Source organism: Triturus cristatus, chromosome 7, assembly GCF_964204655.1.
Source record: "Triturus cristatus chromosome 7, aTriCri1.1, whole genome shotgun sequence".
Lineage (NCBI taxonomy): Eukaryota > Metazoa > Chordata > Amphibia > Caudata > Salamandridae > Triturus > Triturus cristatus.
Window position 1 is genome coordinate 974755031 of NC_140590.1, and position 17838 is coordinate 974772868.

At 40.9% G+C, this 17838-nt stretch overlaps 1 pseudogene; it reads left to right on the plus strand.

The window, feature by feature from the left end:
- Positions 1 to 185: 185 nt before the first annotated feature.
- On the plus strand, positions 186 to 16231 carry LOC146810941 (large ribosomal subunit protein eL24 pseudogene; annotated as a pseudogene).
- The last annotated feature ends 1607 nt before the right edge of the window (positions 16232 to 17838 follow it).

The following is a 17838-nucleotide window of genomic DNA, read 5'->3' on the forward strand; positions in this document are numbered from 1 at the left end:
GGCCAAAGTTCCTTGTTATGGAAAATAAAATCAATGCGACTACTTCGCAACCCATTGTTAAAGGTTTGCGAGCTCTGCCTATCAGAGACGGACCTCCCATTAACAGCCCTAACCCCCTGTTCCAAACAGAACACTTTTAACTGCAAGGCTGCCCCTGTCCATTTTTTAATGGGAGGAAGATCCAAATGCGGTATACTCCACTGGACATCCTCCTCAGAACTGAGATTGACATCATTATCATCAAGGGGCTCGAAAGAACAATTGAAATCTCCTGCAATTATCATATTGCTTACACCTCTGTAGTCATGTAAACACATATCTAGGAGAGCTACAGTGGGAGAAGCTTTCCCACCTGGCATACCCCTAGCATAAACATTAATAAGCAATAAATCAGGGACTTCTGCCATCTGTAGTCTAATTATTAAAATGTCCATACTGTCAATATGCAATTCCTCCACCCTATAGAGCTCAGATTGCCTCACCCATGTTGTGAGGCCCCCCATGGGTCTTCCCCTCTGCCCCCCTTGTGCTGTTTTTGAAAAATGTAAGAATCTCTGACGATGAACATGGTCCATAGCCCAGGTTTCCTGGAAGGTCATTATGTCATGGCCTTCAATAAAAATAGACCACTCCGCTGAGGATATCTTTGAGCATAACCCTGCTACATTCCAGGAAACTAATTTTAGGTCTGGCATGGAGTAGGGCTTATTTACTTTGCACACGGGGGGCCGGGTATAATCTACATAGACACTGCCTGGAACCCCTTCACCTAACAGGATGCTTATTTGTGTTGGTCTACAGTCCCCTTCTTCGCCCACCATATTGTCACTTGTAATTCTATCACTCCTGTTGCCCGATGGTGATGTTAATATGGGTGGTCCATTATTATAAATGTTCGTTATACGATCAACCACACACCGCTCCTTAAATAGGGATGTGTCTGGACTAATAATACTTGGTGTGTGTCCAAGTCAATCTATTTCCTCCAAAGTGGAAAAGACTTCAAACCTATTACATATAGGACTTCAACCATACCTACTTGCCCTGGCCCACTAGAAGTTTGTGAAGTACTAAGTATGTGCCGCTCAATTACAGACAATCGCTTGTCTATTTCTGACAATTTCAACAGTAACGGATCCAAAAGGGCATTAAGCTTCTCCCCGAGTCTGTTTACGAGGTCCGCCTCGTGGTTACTACGTGTATTGCTAATGTTTCCAGTACCCACGGTATTAGAAATCAATGCTTCCTTTGAGCATCCCTCACAACCAAGAGTTACAGGCTTCCGTTTCACCATTTTGGATGACTGATGCGTTGTTTTTGGCGGGCCATGCGCTTTCCTTTTTTTTTTAATGGGTTCCCTACCAGAAGCCAATATGCTCCTTTTCTGACGAGTTAATACTTTGGTGGTGGATACCGAGAGTGTGGGTGAAGAGCTGTCTAGACTAACTACCTGCGAAGACCTATTTTGCTGATGCACCGGGGAGGTATGGCTCAGTTGGGGGGAGCAATCAAATACTACATTTTGTTCAGGTGTAGGGGATGATACAATTGATGTAGTACCAATGGCGAGTCTCTGAGTCTCTGAGGCTCTAAAGAGAGTATCCTTTCTGTCAGCTGAATCTCATGAATTAATACTGACTCGGCCCGTGACAGAAACGCATCCAATGTACCCACTGCCCCGAGCCCTCCTCCACCCTTACGCTTGCCTTTCATTTCCCCGGGCTATAACAAGACAATGGCAGAGCTACACGGGGGGAGTTTAAATGGGTTACACTATATGAGATGTCAATGAAATGTCAGTAAGGTGGCCCGGCCCGGTCTCCTTCGATCTCTGGTGGCTCAGACGTCCGCGGGTGCCTCGAGAAGTAATGTAGGGTCCCTGCAGGCAGACACAGGTATGGGCAATTGTGGTAAGACTCCCTGGGACTTGCAGTCAGTAAAAAAGCAACAGTCCATCCTCTCCTCAGCTTAGCTTGCGATGCGGCTCCCCTTCAGTCCAATTTCCTCCTCCAGACCCTCGCAGAGCCCATTAGGGTAGTCTGCTTTATGTTGATATTTGTGAGATTATCTCTATTTATGGATCTGTTATTGTGTGTAGGTTCTCTGAAGGGGTTGGTTTGAATGGATTGGATAGTGTCACATTGTGACATACTGTTATCAGTTGCTAAGGCATAAGATATGAGGAGGTCGTCTATGTCGCTGTCGGATAGTTCAACGTTTGCCCTCCTAGGCCAAGAGGGGAAGGTAAGTTAGTCTGAATATTCTTGTCAGGGTGTAAGATCTTGGGGATCTAACTACTAATTTGTGAAAGTCAAACTCTTCACAGTTTACTCTACACTTATAATTATAATTACAGGTTTATGCAATGTGTTTTAACTTTCTTCGTACCTTGGTCTCTATGTTTCTACTTAATAAGAGATCTTGAGGTATGACCTTTATATTCTGTATGCTATATTTGTCTAGTTAGTATTTGGCTAGTGCCGCAGAGACGCTGGAGCCTAATAGGTCACATGAGGGGCAGGAACTTTGGAGTACGTTTGACTATAAGGCTACTCCTTCCCGATCTCAATGAGAATCGCTTTTTCCACTACAGTCAGGCAGAATTTTTGCATTCTTTCTGGATGGAGAGATAAGTATACCCTCCATACACTTTTCACGAGGGAACAGCTTTCTGTTCCATCAAATAAAAATATATAGGAACGTTCCTGATTTAATACTAGGGAGGGAACTTTGTTTTGCTCTGAAGAAAGCCCAGGGCCGAACAGGCCATTAAACAAGGGCTGAAACATGTTGGCACATCCTTAGGGTCATAGGACCATTACTTCAAAATGACCCCTTGTATATATTTAATTTTAATATCCGCTACGTCCCCGCGAATAAAGGGATACCTGGTGAATGCAGTAGGAGTTTTATCTTTAGACCCCCAAGCCTACATCTTCTAAGCGCACCCTGAAATACGGTCATGCCCACCCGACCTTTAGGAGTTAGGGTGAACCCTATGATGAAGCACGACACCAATAGGGTGTGTGAGGGTTGATTACCAAAAAGGAGTTGCCTCCTTCCCTGCGTTTTAAGTCTAATTTTGAGCTTGTTGGTTCTGGATACTTCACGTTTACTGTAGTTTATATGGGCTACTTCTCTTGCTCTAGTTCTCTGTCTTTCCGCTCAAAATAAAATACAAGTTGTTTTACTCAATGTTAGAAGCCTACGACATCAAGTCAAGAGAAATAAAATATTAGGATACCTAAAAAGATTAAAAGCTGAAATGTGTTTCCTACCACAAACTCAGAATAATAACAAAACTTTACATTTCATGTCCAAAGGGTGGGTGTATACCATTGTCGCATCCCAGGCTATGGGACGCAAAAATGGGGTGACCATTTTTTTTTTCATGACACTCTCATATACAAGTGTTAAACCAGCACAATAATGCAAATGACAGATTTGCAAATGCTCAAATCAAAATTGGTAACGATACCCTCAATTGAGTCAACATTTATGCTCCCACAATTAACGATCTCTTTTTTAGAAAACTGTTAGTACTGAAATCATACAACTAGGTAATGTCCTTCTAATTGTAGGTGGAGACTTTGATATTATCTGCGATGCCTTCTTAGATAGGTTGTCTACATCCAATTTTAGATCAACTAAATTCAAATATTCAAAATGTCTTCCTCCAACACAAACTTGATTAATTCTTGTTGACTAGCTAACCCTATTGCTAAAGAATTAAAAGAAATTCTCAAATGTATTCTACATATTCTAGAATTGATCACTGATATGTTTCAAGACAGATTTGTGCTATGATCACAGATCTAAAAATGTAACAAATCTCCATTTCAGATCATGCTCTAATCTTTTTCTCCCTTATCCTATAGTCACTTGTTCCTGAAAACCTAGATGGAGAATGAACCCTGAAATATTTTTAAATCCAAATAATTGCCCTAAACTGTCCACTGCCATAAATTTCTATTTTAATAATAATAACCCAAATGAGACTTTAACTCACTGGGAGGCATTTCAATTAATCAACAGAGGTGTCATCATAACTCTCATGGCACATGAAAATAAAACATTCTATGCTAAATTATATATCCGAGAGAAGCAAAGAGCTGAATTAGAGAGATTTTTCATCTCTTCTCGAGATACTAAGTATAAATGTCTGCTACAAACAGTGAAGTACAAGTACAACAACCTAAACAGTAAAAGAGCAGCATTCCAAGTCTCAATGGGAAAAACTAACTTCTGCTTTAATTCCAACAATTCTGGATTACGCTTGTCTAAATAATTACATATGAAAAAGACAGAAACCAAATACATGCAGTAAGGAAATCAGATGGAACTCAACTTCTTGAAGCAGAAAATATTGAAAAATAATTTGTATCTTTTTATTCTGCTGTTTATGACAAACTTGATGCTCTCCCAAATACTGTCATTCCTACTTTTTTGAAGAATTGGCAATTGCCCCACAGCTCTACAAATGACTGACTACATTTAGAAAACCCAATTGATATTCAAAAAATATATTCAACAATCAAATCACTTCATTCCAAAAAGTCCACTGATCCTGACAGCATTCGAGCAGAATTTTACAATTCATTTCAGACTCAGCTATCAACTACTCTACTTTCATTATTTCATGATTTCCAACTAACTTCAACTGTTTTTGGATCTTTTAAGGAAGCCATTAGTATTGTTCTACCCAAACCAGATAAAAGAACCTAATTAATTCCTAATTGTTGTCCTATAACCCTTATCAACCAAAACTATACAATTGAGTCTAAAATATAGGGCAACAGATTGACCCCCATTTTTACTTCTAATATCAGATCAAACAAGGTTTAAGATGGTCAGACTCTTCACACACAATATATTCGCCTTCTATGTCACATTGTTTCTTTGGCTGATAAATTCAAGGACCCTACTGTTTGATAGCATTAGTCGCAGAAAAAGCTTTCGAGAAAGTGTACTGGCAGTTTCTCTTTCAGACATTGGAAGCTTCCATTTTGGCTCCAATTGTTTGAATATGGTTAAAACACTTTACGCTGCCATTGACTAGTAGTATTCATGTTAATGGTAGTTTTTCTTCAGCTTTTAATTTACATAGAGTTTCTAGACAAGTGTGTCCTTTATTACCTATTTTATTTGTGCTGTTATTGAACCCCTCTTCTGCTTTCCTCGTATGAATAAAGATGATACTGTAATCATTTATTAAGATACTGTTTTGAATATTTCAGCACATGTCCATGATATTCTGTTATATGTTTCTAACCCTTCTACCTCTGCTCTTGTTATTTTATATATTATTAGTCAATATGCTCCTGTTTCTGGCTACAAACTATAAAAGGATAAAAACAAAAATGATCTTAAATGTTTTTTGTGCTCCGACAATGTCGGCAAACACGAACATTTTATGGAACTCCCATTCTCTTAAATACAAACATTTCTTTTTGGAATTCTTGGATTGCTGCAGGCATTTTTTACATAAGTGATATTTGCCATTGGGATATGTTTTTCTTCCTAAATGAGTTACAATGTAAATTCCATCTTCCCCAATCTGATTATTATAAATATGAACTCATATGTTGTTGCAGGGATTCTGCTCATACACAGAACTATGCGCAGGAAACCAGGACCTCAGTGAATTGCGGTGTACCAAAAACTCACCTCAGTACCCAGAACCACAATCCGACTAGCATCAGTGTCCCATTCGTACTCCGTATCCTCTCGGAGCTCCCAATGTATAGACAACCCAGAACAAGTGACTTAGAGTACTCTCAGGAAAGGTGGGAATCAGAAATACCTGTTTGTTATTATTCTCATATCAGTCCACAACAAGAGTAATCAGAGACACGGTAAAGTTTAAAATGTTTATTTTATAAACTACGTGTCCTAAGATGCAGTACTTTGGCTAACATAAGCAGACAAATGATTAAAATTAAAACCATCAGCACTGTTACAATACCATAGAAAATTAAGGGAGAAATCATATTACAAATGATAGTGGAATACAACCACCCTCCCTTCGCTAGTAAGCTAGTATTATTATACTAATAGAAGGTCTCTAGGTTTGAATGGGGAACCCCATACCGTAAAGATCAGCTTAGGTGAATCACATCACATGATCAGCTTTGCTCTGCGCCTGGAAAAGTTATTTTCCAGAATGTGTGTGTGATGCATGCAAACTGCAATATTAAAGGCTCTCGACTTTCAGATATTTGCAGCTGTGTGCGTGTTATGGCTAGAGCGTGGGCCGATCAACCTGAACTCAAAAACATACATTCTTTGGTGGCTCAGACTGTTTCTGCACACAATGTTCAGACCAAGGTCACAGTGCACGTCTAGGGATGTGAACAACAGACAGTTCTCATGTGAAGAAAAGGTAAGCAAGCGGTTTTTGAATAATAACATGGATCTGCAGTGTCGTGTGCAAAAGCAGCAAAAGTGGCAAGATGCCGTTTCTAACATCTAAGGCGCTTATGCTAACATAGCAATGTATGTATCTAAAACGCTGCCTCCACTACAATGTAACTCTATTCTTAAGGCTAATTTTAACCAAATACCTAACTGTCTGGTAGTGACTTATGCATGCATAGTTTTAGTCATTCAGGTCACATAGCATCTCAAGTTTATAAAAAACTAACTACTATCATTTTGCCTGTTATTCCTCAAATGGCTAAATAGAACCCTTACTTAGAGGCTTCATTAACATCAGACTAATGGAAACCCTGTTTGTATACAAAATACTTAGCTTTCTTCCATATTCTCTTATACATGCCAGTTTATTATTTGTTCATGCTTGGTGGGACTAGATCACTTTTTTTAGACATTGAGATTCGTCATTATTCTTTCCTTATAGCATTTCTTCTATGCATCCACCATATGAAGTACGCTCGACTCCTACATCAGTGCTTTGAATGCAATCTAATGTTCAAACTGTTCTGATCTAATTTTTACTGTAGTAGCACTTAATAATTGGTTACTTTTGCTTTCGCTTAGTTTATTACTCACATGTCTTTCTCTTATATACGTATGTAAGTTATTGCTGATCTTGATATTTTGGTGAAGCATAGAATTTACTCCTTTTAGTAACAGTACTATTTTAATGTATGTCTTTTGTTCCTGTTTGCTTATAATCTATATTATATTTGGAACTCAAAATACCATTAGAATAAGGGGTAACATACAACTGGTGTACATTGCACTCTCCCAAGAATGTAAGCTACACATGTTGGGATACTGCACAAAATGTTACTACCCAAAGATTATACCAGGTGGAGGATCAATAGTAAATGAATGTACTCACAAATAAACTAACTTACAGCTCGTATCCAAGATCAACTTGTGCTGGGCCTCACATTCTTCAAAAAATAGTATAATGAGCATTGGGGGGCCAATATGGTCGACAGAGGCGGCCTTGCAAGCAACTTGTATGAAACTGTTGATGAGCACATATCTGGTGTTTACCACAAGGGTTATGAGGGTAGAGTGTTACCAGAACTGTTGTTCGATGATATTGAATCGCCTTGATTTCTTGGTTCCTCATTTCAGATTGGCTGCTGCACCCGTAGGTACTTTACCTCTTGGTGTCACTTAATATTACAATTAGGCTAGTACACCACTTTACAATTTATTTTTCTAGTGTAGAGTTACTTTTTTCTAGGTCCTGAAGAATTGCCACTAGATCATCCTGACTTAACTGGCAAGAAACATGTTGACCAAACGAGACTGAGCGCAACACCCTGCAGCATCATTGCAGTGAGTCGCCAACTCAATTTTTAACCAGGGGAAAGGCAGGACCATTAAAGTCTAATTTCCCTGACTCTTCCAATTCCCTGTTTTAATTCACAGTTTTGCACTCCTACACTACTAAGGCCCCTTACACCCACTGCACCATATGGCTAGGAATAAAAAGATCTCCGCCAAAGAGCCCCTGCATAGGGTGCCCGTCGGGTATTGCAGCGCCGACCCGATGAGGAGCATGCCCGATGATGAAGCATGACACCCAGCTGGCTGGGTGTGTGAGGGCCCTTATTTCGAAAGGAAGGACTTCCCAGTTGCCCCCTTTCTCACCAACACTACCAGTGTAAAGTTAGGGACTTCTTTAGTCCCCTCTCTCTCCCTCTCAGTTCTTCTATATCAGGAACTGCATACCCTTTCTCTTGATATAGTAAAATCTCCACCTAAACTTTGAAACTACTCGGAGTTCCCGGCTTCCATTTTTGCATTATATATATTTGGATGTCATCTAAACTAAGGAATGAGTAAGAAATGTCTTGTCAGTAACCAGAAACCAGAAGATCGTGTGTAGAATACATCATTGTCATACATATATTTATTAAATTATTATGTGTAAGGAGCAAACTGCCTCACTCTCCAAGCCAGATTTTACCAAAGGGTCTTCATCTACCAGGGCCAATTTAATAATTATGGGGAGGGGGCATACATCCCCTGCCCCCAGGCTAAACTTTACCCTGAGAACCCATCTCAGGCTCAATGTATTTTTTAATGGGAGGGTGGTCATATGGCCCCCCCTCCCTGAGCCTTTAATGGCCTTAGGGACCCCATCCCTCAGGACGACCCACTTGCTGTGTCCTGGGAGCCCTCCCCAGGAACTATCTCAGATAAAGTATGGGGCAGGTGATACAAATCAGGGAATAAGACACAAAGCCAAATGAAAATGGGTGCAGAAGCATAGCTTTTTAAAGACAAGAACCCTCACTCACCCTAAAGTGACATGCTTCATCATTGGGGCCCCTCATCACACTGGGACCGCAAGGTACAGAGTGTGAGCTACAGCTCACCCTAAGGAGAGGAGCAGGAGGGTTGTTTTTACCAAATCATCCCTATATGGAAGTCTAAGGGAAGAGAGGGGCAGAGTGCGTTCAAAAATTATATAGTGATATTGTGAGTTAAAACTACCGCTTGGTGGGTAAGGTAAACTTTATTCTGGCACCCCCAATGGGTAGGATTAAAACCAAGCTAAGTGAAACAGGGACATAGTTATTCTCCTATCTCATATTCCGGTCAACATGATTATGCATTGACCTGCCCATCAGGTGCATGGCATTCATCAGGACCAAGATTATGAGTCACTCTGCATGTAAAAAAAAAAATGAAAAATATACTCTCAATAGTTTGGTCGCTATCCTGTGGTACTGACATCTAGTGAGATCCACAGGGTGCATAAGTACTTAACTATCCTACCTTCAACAGTCCCTTCATAGGGGGTCAGAGCTCATTCCTCTCGACCGCCAGATGTATGAAGGGCTGGTAGGGGGATACATCAGTTTCCTTGCCTGCACAAGTATGGGCAGAGAAACTTGGGCACCGGGGCACCCACCTATGTTAATGTTAGGCTCCAGGCTATGGGTTCCCTGGGGCCATAGTATGCTCTGTGATGGGAGCCGTGCAGAATCCCTCCCCTTTAAAACAAAAACTGTGGACTCTTCTTGGATAAATACACAGGTGAAGTTCCATTCTGGCACTGATGATCATTTCACAGAAATTAAACCTCAAAAGTTTAAGCTCCTCTTCCATAATGGACAAAGAATCCTAGCTTCTTGCATTTGGCCAAAGCAAAGCACATTTTTTACAATTTCATATTAAAAATCAATCTGAAATCCTTGATGGAGATGAATGTATTGTTGATTTTTTTTTGCACAATCTCTTCTGTACTGACTGTCCAATATGAGTGTGTTCTTTCTTTTTGTCTCCTGGTCTGAGAACCGAGTCCATGGTTCTCGCTTTTAAATACTGCTGAGTATGCATATGTGCAAAGTCACCTATAAGCTCTGCCCTTTAGGCTTGCCCCCTCCACGTTAGTAGTATGCAACAGTGTTCCTGCCATTTTCTATGCTGGAGGACAGTTCAGCTTACTAAATTGACCCTAGCACATTTCCTGCCGATTTTGATTGTGCGTTCTTGATACAGAGGAGTATGAGGACATGTTCTCCAAACAAAGAAGCACTTACTTTATATAATTAGGAATTAAAGGGAATTACCCTTGTTTGGTGGAGATTCATCTTTGTCTGTAGACTCATCATTTTCTCTATAGAAGGAGTTTTATTTTTATTTTATTTATAAAGTGCATTGTTAATTAAAACCATTACTCTAACAATAAAAAACAAAGATAATATTAAATAATTGAGAATAAAAGAGTGTACAGAATAATCTTTGTTTTTTGGTAATGTTTTCTCAACCATTTAAACATTTTGTTTCACAATCATTTGTGTTCTTGAGGATACAACCTCTACACTGGTCCCTTTCTTTACCAAAATTGCAACCTCTTTGCAATACTCAGGCTGGTCCGAGGCACTATGGGCCAGATGTACGACTGTTTTTTGGGGGCGCAAATGTGTAATTGGCCCATTTGTGACCGGAAAATAGGTCTGTGCAATGTACAAACTCTATGTTGCAACTCAGTAACCTATTACCGACTTGCAAAAAAGGGTTTGCGACTTGCTATTAGGAAGGGGCGTGCCAAGGGCATCCCTTCCTAATCGCGAGTTGCACTTCTATGTACAACTATTTTGCACAATTGCAGTCGCATAAAACACTTGGCGTTTACAACCTATTTCAAAAAGGTGGTAAGCACCTCACAAACTTGACCCCTTCCCATTTGTGGCTGGCAGAAAAATCCCACAGACCACTGCCTTCTCTTAGAAAATGAAACAGAAACATTTAATTTTTCTTTTTTAAATACATCCTGTCATCCTTTAACGAAAACAAGCTGCATTTAAAAAAAACCACAAAAAAAAACCTTTATTTAAAAAGCAGTCACAGATATGGTGGTCTTCTGACCCCAGAAGGCCACCATCCCTGTGAGTGCTGGCCATTCCCAATGGGGTCGCAAAGTGCGACCTGCCTCATTATTAATGAGGCAGGTCATTTGCGACTCCATTGGGAATCACAAACAGTGTCTGAGACACTGTCGTACATTTCATTTTGTGAGTTGCAAATGGCGAGTCATAAAACAACGCACTTTGCAACTCACAAAATGGAGGACTCGTACATCTGACCCTATAACTCTCTAGCCAACTAAAATTAGCAAAGAGGGCTTTCCTCTCAATTACAGTAAGGTGGGTCTCCTGCAAAATCATAATGTGGATGAAACTCTCCCCCAAATACCAAAGGCCCAACCTCTGCCTCCTTCTAGACCTGGGACTATTTGCGTTCCAGGTAAACAAATGCAACTCCTTACCCCCACCCCCATTGATTCCAACAGGTTTCGACCTCCTCACCTTGCAACATAGCTGGGACCTAAGCTTGAAAGGAGCCATACCGTGATAAAACTGAGGACCTTTTTGTTTTCTCCCACTGCTCCCCACCCAATGCCCTTACCCACACCCTTCCCCTGCCCCCACACTGGGGGACCCTCCTCATATTTGTAGGCATACTAAATGCTTGAGACCATCCCCGGGAGGTGCAAAAGACACTATCTCAATGTTAAACATCTGTGTGACCCCACCCTTCTACCCTTGCCACTCCTTGCAGACCCGTACTTCTGGGATTCAAAGATTCTGGGATTAAAAACATAAGAATTCGCCTTCTTTTAATTGAATCGATCAGAGCGTCTACATCATCCAAGGCGTAGTAGTTGAACATCTGATTATTCTACAAAACACGCAACGTTGCCAGAAATCTTAACTGCACCATAGCTCCCAGCTTGTGAAGCTCCTCCATTCTTTTGCAAAGCTCCCACTATTTTATATGGGCCTTGGGGGGAGTCAGGGTTGCTTGGAAAAGCTTGAGGCGAAGACTGATTAAAAGACCTGGACTTGTATTGTGTGGCCTTCCAATTTATAAATTGTAGAATGCTATTGGACACTCCAGACACCTCAACTTGGGGGGAGGGAGTGGTTTAGAAGGGATTAGCATGGAGCTGGTACCCACACGTTTTATTTTCAAGTTTGATGCCCCAAAATTATTTTTAAAAGTCCGCTTAAAAGTCTTAAATGCTGCACTGCATCTATGGTGTAGAGTTAGGAAGATTCTAGGCATTAAGTATCATTCCAACTTTTCACTAATCTGGGACTTCCCAGGTACCTCTGAGTGCCTGTAGGATGGCTTAAATCTCCCATTGAGGAAGGCTGGGATAGACAAATGGAGAGAGATGTCCTCAGTACAGTGGTTACTTCCTTGGAAAGCATTAAAGGCTAGGACAGGAGGGCTCCGTATCAAGATTTAAGTACCTAAAACTCTCCTCCTGGAGGCGTAGATGGTGGGAGCCTGGGAGGAAGAATTGTTGTTGCAGGATGTGAGTCCTAGGAGCAAAGAGGTTGCCCTCGGGTATTGGAAGTTCCTGGATGGTGGCACTGCAGATGGTATGGGAAGAGATTGTCCTGGGGCCTGAGTTACAGCCGTTGTGGAACATCATGTGTCAGTGTTATATGGGTGAGTAACTGGGTATGTGAAAGGCAGTATAGGTGAGTAATGGGGTATATGAGTGACTGTATGGGTGAGTGAATGTGAGAGTTGCTGTAGGGATGAAGGTGTGCTTGTGTCAGTGACTGTATAGGTGAGTGAGTATATATCAGTATATGCATAAGTAAATAAGTGGGGGTGTGTGTAACTGTATGGGTGAGTCAGTGGCTGTGTGATTGACTGCATGAGTGAGCGATTGGTTGTGTGAGTAGCTCTATGGGTGACTGACTCAGTGTGTGAGTGTCTGTATGGTTATACGAGTGGATATGTCAGTGGCTGTATTAGTGAGTGAGTGGGAGTATGAGTGGTTCTATGGGTGAGTGAGTGGACTTGTGTATAAATGTATGCATCAGTGAGTAGGTGTGTAAGTAATGGTATGGGTCTGTGAATGGGTTCGTGAATGGTTGTGTGGGAGTGGGTGTATGAAAGGTTCTATGAGGGTGTGATTTGTTGCGTTAGTGATATTGTGGATGATGTCATCAGTAATGTCATCAGTAATGTCATTTGAGATGTCATCAGTGAAGTCAATGACCATGTCATGATTGATGTAATATGTGAGGTCATAAGCAGTGCATTGTAGGACATGGGTTACAGTTAGCTCAGCTACCTATAACTGCTAAATTTCACTGGTTTTGTACAAGTAAAACCTGAGCCTACCTATAACATCCATGTAACCTTTGTTTTTTTTCATGAATATATATATTTATATATTACCTACTGGCGGTCGCCAGTAGGTAGTTATAGTTAGGACCACGTTTCCATAGGAAATCCGCAACATTCTATTTTGAATAACTTTGGCGCCGGTCGACGAATCCTCGCGAATTTTTCAAAATAGGTGGGGCGCTACGCTCCGCTCCTTCCCTGAAAGTCTCGGGGGGATTCGTCAAGCGGGGGCTGAGATAAAAGGGGGGTCCCAAAACACGTTTTTCCCATGCATTTTTCCATAGGACCTTTAGACAGGGCTACAGCCCGAACGGCTGAACAGAATTACTAAAAATTTGGCAGAGAGGTAGTCCTCAGGTCAAGGAAGTGCCTTTTGTAGGTTTGGTGTAAATCTGTTCAGTAGATTCTGAGAAAATAGCCTTTAAATCAATATATATCTCTGAGCCAGCTTACGGTGCGCTTACGGTACGCTTACCGTACGCGTACGGTGGCGTGCGCGAGCGCAATTCTGATTGGCTCTTAGATCTTAGTAAACATTCGAATCGGCCGAAACCAGGAAGCGGCGGCCGCCATTTTCTCTCTCGCACTGAGAGTGATTTTTAATATATACAGTCCAAAAACATGTAAAGGGGCTGTCTAGACAAATCCCACACACATTGCCATGATGAAGGAGTTCCAAAAGACCCCCCAAGGCCAAAAACGGAATTTTTATTTTTTCGTTAATTTCGCCGATTACGCTAACCGTACGCGTACGGTAAAAAATTATAAAAAAAAAAAAATTATCCACTCTTTCTCCACCGTGTGCGCAATTGGTGCCCGAAGGGCACCAATTGTGCATGGCTTATTACAGCTGAGATAAACTAAAATATTTAACCAAAAAATAATAACAAAAAAAATTATCCACACTCTCTCCACCCCGTGTGCAAATGGTGCCCGATGGGCACCATTTGTGCATGGCTTATAAAATATACGAAAAATTAAAATATTACCTTTCAAAACGAAGTGCATCATATGTCCTCCATGTGCGCACGGTGCGCGAAGCGCATCGTGCGTACATGGCCCATCTAGCGTAACGTGGGCACGCGGTGCGCGTAGCGCACCGCGTGCCCACCGTGCGTGCACAGCACTAACTGCGTAAAGTGGGCGCGCGGTGCGCGCACAGAACGAACTGCGTTAAGTGGGCGCGCACGCCACGAATGGCGTAAAGTAACTTAGCATTTAAAAAACCGTACAAATTCACTGAAAAAACCATAGGTTTCACACACGTTATAGTTAGGAATTAGCATTTAAAAAACCTTGCAAATTCACTGAAAAAACCATAGGTTTCACACATGTTATAGTTAGCGGAAATTTTACTGATAAAAAACCAATGAAATTCCCCCGTTATAGTTACTGCAGGCAACTATAACTCACGCGACCGCAATCTTCTGCTGATGACATATGTGTCTTTCTGAAAAAAAAATATTTGTAATATATGTATAGCTAAAAATGTATGGAAGAAGACATGGGCAAATAAGTGTCTAAATACAGTATTAGCATCAGCAGAGGATTGCGGTCGCGTGAGTTATAGTTGCCTGCAGTAACTATAACGGGGGAATTTCATTGGTTTTTTATCAGTAAAATTTCCGCTAACTATAACATGTGTGAAACCTAGGGTTTTTTCAGTGAATATATGTATATATATGTGTATGTATATATATATATTTGCAAAAAAAAGCTGAGAACTCTGGGTAGTTATCAAGTTTAGGTGAAGAGCAGCTCCTGTATAGAGCACCCTCAACACCAGCGACACTCTAGATCTGCTCACCTCAAATGTCTGCTTTTCTATCAAAGTCTTTAAGCATAGGACTAGCACAGTGCTGTCCATGCTGAGCTGTAAAATTACAAAAGCCATTTCTCACTCCAGGCACAGTATTAATAGGGGTGGGCGGAATTTTGCGAAATTCACTTTCGCAAATTATCGAGAAAATGTTAAAAATCCCTGCAAACACGTGGAAATATCGTGAAGATGCAGAAGTTTTTTTCCCGCCCGTTTGCGGTATTTTCTGCGTGGTCGCGGCTCACCAACTTACCCATGCTGTTGCTCGCGAGCGCGGCCATCTTGTTTTCACTTGTCTCGCGGTGCATGATCGCGAGAAGAAAGACGTGATCGCGTGACGAATGACGTTACTGCGGGTGCAAACTGTCGTGAGACAGCGCAAATGGCTACCAACAATCCAACATCTCATGGAGAACGCGACCGGATCGGGAAAACTTGTCGGCGAGCGCGGGGTTTCAGGTAAGGCGATCGTGCGCACGCGAGAATGTATTATTTTACAGCGCAAGCAAGCAAAAGATTTCCGGTAAAATGCGGATTGTGAAAATTTTGACATTTTCGCGCTCTCCGCGGAACGCGAAAATGTCAAATTATCGCAATTTCCACGAGCAGAATGGAATTTTAGCCCAGGCCTAAGTAATACTGCTTTCAGAGAGGTATAGCTTTGTACAGTTACAAGGGAGTATATATAGCCATCAGAATTGACTTCATAGATGGGAGTCCCCAACCCTGCAGGGTGGCTTTGGCAGACAGGAACGCAGCACTCTGTGAACCACATTGGTCATTGAAAAAGAAAACGCCAAAGCCCCATACGTTTCTCCATTTTGTTGCAGCCATGAAGGTAGAACGTGCAGTTTCAGTGGTTATGAAATGTATCCTGGACATGGTCAGCACTATGCCAGGATCGATGGAAAGGTGTTCCAATTTTTGAATGCAAAATGCGAGCCTGCGTTCCTCTCAAAGAGGAATCCTCGACAAATCAACTGAACTGTCCTCTACAGGCGGAAGCAGAAGAAGAAGCAATCTGAAGAAATTAAAAAAAAACGCAGCTGTCGTGCTGTCAAGTTCCAACGGGCCATTACTGGTGCATCTTTGGCTGAAATAATGACAAAGAGAAATCAAAAGCCAGAGGTGCGAAAAGCGCAGCGAGAACAGGCAATAGGGGCTGCAAAAGAAGCAAAGAAGGCAAAAGAAACAATGAAAAAACCCACCAAATCCACTGCAAAGTCACCTTCAAAATCTGCACCCATGTAAAAGTTTGCTAAGCCTATGAAGACTCAAGCTCCACGTGGTGGTGGAAAACGCTAATGGAACTTGTATTCAAATCTAAATCTAAATGATGCAACTGCAAATTTTACAGCCCCTTGGCTTGGCGTATGCCTTGGTGGAAAAAAAGGATTGCTTTTTTTTCTTTGGAATGTTGCATTGCCAACTGAATAAAAACAACTGTCAACCATACGTTTCTAGTAACAACATACGCCTATTTTCCAATCTGCAGTTTGGACAGATCATATCTTGATGGGTGTTTTTGGTTACATTTTTCAAAGCCCACAGCTTTAAAATCTTGTAACGTCAAATAGAGAAATAGTCACAAATTAATTTCAGTGCAAGAGGTGAATTCACAATGGTCACAATTATGGTTCCATTTATAACATAAATCAAATAACGTTTTGATATTCACGTCCTCTTTGTCTAATGGTCCTAACATTACCATTAAAAACTCTTGAGCATCCTGCTTAACATTTTGAGAAAACACTATTAATCCACTACACTACTCTATGTTTTAGACCTTTCCGCCACTCTGTTGGTGGTAACTTGCCTGCTTTCGCTCTATATGAACTATAGCTTGAAATGAAAGTATACTTTGTATAAAAATTCACTCATGAATATTTAAACACTGAAGTGATTCTGGAATGGCAAGCAGTAGTATCGTCTTATGCACAGATCTACCAGGCATTTTATCAGCTAGTTTATTGTAACATCACTTACATATAACTTGCTGTGCGGACAAGAGAAAGCATTCCTCTACAAATATGTACGCAGCACATGTTTTTCAGTTATCATTATTTTCTCTATTTTTCCTCTAACCTCTTCTTTAAAGCTGTCAACTATATTACCTGTGTCATATTCTGCAACTCTTCATGATATCAACTCTTCATTTTCCGTAGAGTCCTGTTCTGCACAAAAGAAACAAAACTGCACAGCATCACAAACCTTTTCTACCTCTACCACAGTACCATGCAAAAGTACTCTATTATTTTCTCCTAAACATAAAGCAGGAATTTTAACATACTACAAACTCATAAGTAAAGTTCAGATTGTTGAGAGGTGTACAGCTTACATCCTGAAATAATGAAAGGTGATTTGGCACACTTTCCTTGATAAACAAGGTAGTGAGTGTCTATCCAAATTTGTATGCTTTCTAACCTAGCAAGGATCCTATCCTTGCAAAGTACTTATTTGGGGCTTTAAAGTTTGCTTTGGAAAGATATGTAGAAATATTCTTACTATATCAATGGATTGTTGTTGAATACTACAATTACTACTACATTTCTATTTGTATACATGGCCGGCTAGCCTTACCTGTTCTGCACTAACTTGTTTTACAATTCTAGACAGCATCACCTCTTTCACTATAGGAGTGGCATTTTTCATTTCATAAAATGTTTCATTTTTATCAATAGCATCAACTAATGTGTTTTCCTGGAAATAGTTGTCTGTGTTAAAGAAAGGCTCTGTAGTAGAAGTATGTATGCATTCTCCACTAAAAACAGTACAAAAGTGTGTTCTATTGACTCACCGTTTCTTCCCTGAGTATAATGGAACTCGCTGGGTGGTTCCATATATGCATAGCTACTACCTGCATGTTTGGATATGTATATTGGTACTCTCTAGGTGTTTTGATGAGTGCATGAACAGTTCCTGAATCTTTA